This window comes from Arachis hypogaea, chromosome 12, assembly GCF_003086295.3.
Source record: "Arachis hypogaea cultivar Tifrunner chromosome 12, arahy.Tifrunner.gnm2.J5K5, whole genome shotgun sequence".
NCBI classification, from domain to species: Eukaryota; Viridiplantae; Streptophyta; class Magnoliopsida; order Fabales; family Fabaceae; genus Arachis; species Arachis hypogaea.
Genome location: NC_092047.1, coordinates 61,146,857 through 61,150,955, shown reverse-complemented (window position 1 = coordinate 61,150,955; position 4,099 = coordinate 61,146,857). Strand labels below are relative to the sequence as shown.

General features: G+C 34.2%; 1 non-coding gene across 1 annotated transcript; it reads right to left on the bottom strand.

Moving 5' to 3' along the window:
• Positions 1-3,704: 3,704 nt before the first annotated feature.
• On the bottom strand, positions 3,705-3,808 carry LOC112732182 (small nucleolar RNA R71). Its single transcript, XR_003167918.1, has one exon. It is a non-coding gene; the product is annotated as a small nucleolar RNA R71 (small nucleolar RNA).
• Between the last annotated feature and the right edge of the window lie 291 nt (positions 3,809-4,099).

Sequence of the window (4,099 nt, the reverse complement as noted above, 5' to 3'; positions counted from 1 at the left end):
CTATGATTTCAGGTATTTTCTGGCTGAAATTGAGGGACTTAAGCAAAAATCAGATTCAGAGGTTGAAGAAGGACTGCAGATGCTGTTGGATTCTGACCTCCCTGCACTCAAAGTGGATTTTCTGGAGCTACAAAACTCCAAATGGCGTTCTCTCAATTTCGTTGGAAAGTAGACATCCAGGGCTTTTCAGAAATATATAATAGTCCATACTTTGCCCGAGTTTAGATGATGCAAACTGGCGTTCAACGCCAGTTTCATGCTGCATTTTGGAGTAAAACGCCAGAAACAGGTTGCAAAGTGGAGTTAAACCCCAGAAACAGGTTACAAACTGGCGTTCAACTCCAAGAGAAGCCTCTACACGTGTAAAGCTCAATGCTCAGCCCAAGCACACACCAAGTGGGCCCCAGAAGTGGATTTCTGCATCAATTACTCATTCTGTAAACCTTAGTAACTATTTTAGTATAAATAGGACTTTTTACTATTGTATTTACATCTTTGTAACATCTTTGGATTATCTTTTGATCCTTTGATCACGTTTTGGGGCTGGCCATTCGGCCATGCCTGGACCTTATCACTTATGTATTTTCAACGGTAGAGTTTCTACACTCCATAGATTAAGGTGTGGAGCTCTGCTGTTCCTCATGAATTAATACAAAGTACTACTATTTTTCTATTCAATTCAAGCTTATTCCTTCTCTAAGATATCCATTCGCACCCAAGAACATGAGGAATGTAATGATTATGTCACGCTCATCATCATTCTCACCTATGAACACGTGCCTGACAAACACTTCCGTTCTACATGCAAACAAGCTAGAATGAGTATCTCTTAGATATCTAATACAGAGGACCGAGTCCGAGATATTAGAATCTTCGTGGTATAAGTTAGAACCCATGGATGGCCATTCTTGAGATCCGGAAAGTCTAAACCTTGTCTGTGGTCTTCCGAGTAGGATCTGGGAAGGGATGGCTGTGACGAGCATCAAACTCGCGAGTGCTGGGCATAGTGACAGATGCAAAAGGATAGTAAATCCTATTCCAGTATGATCGAGAACCGACAGATGATTAGCCATGCAGTGACAGCGCATTGGACCATTTTCACAGACAGGATGGGATGTAGCCATTGACAACGGTGATGCCCTACGTAAAGTTTGCCATGGAAAGGATAGGAATGATTGGATGAAGACAGCAGGAAAGCAGAGGTTCAGAGGAACGAAAGGCATCTCTATACGTTTATCTGAAATTTTCACCAATGAATTACATAAGTATCTCTATCCTAGTTTATATTTTATTTATGTTTTTTAATTATCAATTCACCATAACCATTTGAATCCGCCTGACTGAGATTTACAAGGTGACCATAGCTTGCTTCAAGCCGACAATCTCCGTGGGATCGACCCTTACTCACGTAAGGTTTATTACTTGGACGACCCAGTGTACTTGCTGGTTAGTTGTATCGAAATTGTGAAGAGAACTAAAATTATGAACGTGCGTATTAAGTTTTTAGTGCCGTTACCAAGGAATGAACAATCACGATTTCGTGCACCAAGTTTTTGGCGCCGTTGCCGGGGATTGTTCGAGTTTGGACAACTGACGGTTCATATTGTTGCTCAGATTAGGTAATTTTATTTTATTTTTAAGCTTTTTTATTTCTTATTTTCGAAAATAATAAAAAAAATAAAATTTCCTTTTCGTTTTTCCCACAATAATTTTCGAAAAAACAAAAAAAAATTTATAAAATCATAAAATCAAAAATATTTTTTGTGTTTCTTGTTTGAGTCTAGAGTCGAGTTTTAAGTTTGGTGTCAATTGCATCTTTTTAATTTTCTAAAAAAATTATTTTCGAAAATTTCATGCATTGCATTCTTCATGATCTTCAAGTTGTTCTTGGCCAGTCTTCTTGTTTCATCTTCATATTTTCTTGTTTTGTGTCTTTCCTTATTTTTCATATGCATTCTTGAATTATTAATGTCTAAAGAATAAAAATTTTTAAGTTTGGTGTCTTGCATATTTTCTTTTCTTTAAAATTTTTCAAAAATAAGTTCTTGGTGTTCATCTTGACATTCAAAGTGTTCTTGGTGTTCATTTTGACATTCATAGTGTTTTTGCATGTATTTTTGGTTTTGATCTTAATTCTTCATGTTTTGTTTCATTCTTGCTGTTTAATAAAAAAAAAAGAGAGAGAAAAACATCAAAAAGATATCTTTTCCTTTTTTCTCTTTCTTTATTAAAATTCAAAAATAAAAAAAATATCTTTCCCTTTTTCACTCATAAATTTTCGAAAATTTGAGTTGACTTTTTCAAAACTTTTTAAAAGTTAGTTGTTTCTTATGAGTCAAATCAATTTTTCATTTTAAAAACTCTGTCTTTTTTCAAATCTTTTTCAAAAAAAATCAAATCTTTTTCATTTTTCTTTCATAATTTTCAAAAATTTCAAATTGATTTTCAAAAATCTTTTTCTTATTTCTATTTCATATTTTCGAATTTAATACTAACAATTAATGTGATTGATTCAAAAATATTAAGTTGTTACTTGCCTATTAAGAAAGGTTCAATCTTTATATTTTAAAATCATATCTTTTAGTTTCTTGTTAGTCAAGTAATCAACTTTAATTTTCAAAATCAAATCTTTTTAAAATTTTTTTTCAAATCTTTTTCAATTTAAGTTTCAATCACATCTTTTTCAAAATCAATTTCAAAATCTTTTCTAACTTCTTATCTTTTCAAATTTGATTTTCAAATCTTTTTCAATTAACCACTTAACTTTTTGATTGATTCTTATCTTTTTCAAAACTACCTAACTAGTTCTCTCTCTCTAATTTTTGAAAATCACCTTCATCTTTTTCAAAATTCACTTTTTTTTTACTAATTGTTTTAATTTTTAATTTAATTTGATTTTAATTTTAATTTTCAAATTTTAACTTTAATTTTAAAATATTTTTATTTTATTTATTTAAATTTTTGAATTCTTCTCTTCCTCACATCCATCTATTTATTTATTCATCTACTAACACTTCTCCTCCACCCAAAAATTCGAACCCCATCCCCCTCTCTGTGTTCGAATTTTTTCTCTTCTCCTTCTTACATTCTTCTCTTCTTATACTTGCATAAGGAATCTCTATACTGTGACATAGAGGATTCCATATTTTCTTTTGTGTTCTCTTCTTTTTCATATGAGCAGGAACAAGGATAAGAACATTCTTGTTGAAGCCGATCCTGAACCTGAAAGGACTCTGAAGAGAAAGCTAAGGGAAGCTAAAGCTCAACTCTCTGGAGAAAATCTGACAGAAATTTTCGAAAAGGAAGGAGACATGGCCGAAAATAATAACAATGCAAGGAAGATGCTTGGTGACTTTACTGCACCAAATTCCAATTTACATGGAAGAAGCATCTCAATCCCTACCATTGGAGCAAACAACTTCGAGCTTAAACCTCAATTAGTTTCTCTGATGCAACAGAACTGCAAGTTTCATGGACTTCCATCCGATGATCCTTTTCAGTTCTTAACTGAATTCTTGCAGATCTGTGATACTGTTAAGACCAATGGGGTTGATCCTGAGGTCTACAGGCTTATGCTTTTCCCGTTTGCTGTAAGAGACAAAGCTAGAGTATGGTTGGACTCTCAACCTAAAGATAGCCTGAACTCTTGGGATAAGCTGGTCACGGCTTTCTTAGCCAAGTTCTTTCCTCCTCAAAACCTTAGCAAGCTTAGAGTGGATGTTCAAACCTTCAGACAGAAAGAAGGTGAATCCCTCTATGAAGCTTGGGAGAGATACAAAGAACTGACCAAAAAGTGTCATTCTGACATGCTTTCAGAATGGACCATCCTGGATATATTCTATGATGGTCTGTCTGAGCTATCAAAGATATCACTGGACCATTCTGCAGGTGGATCCATTCACCTAAAGAAAACACCTGCAGAAGCTCAAGAACTCATTGACATGGTTACAAATAACCAGTTCATGTACACTTCTGAAAGGAATCCTGTGAATAATGGGACGCCTATGAGGAAGGGAGTTCTTGAAATTGATACTCTGAATGCCATATTGGCTCAGAATAAAATATTGACTCAGCAAGTCAATATGATCTCTCAGAGTCT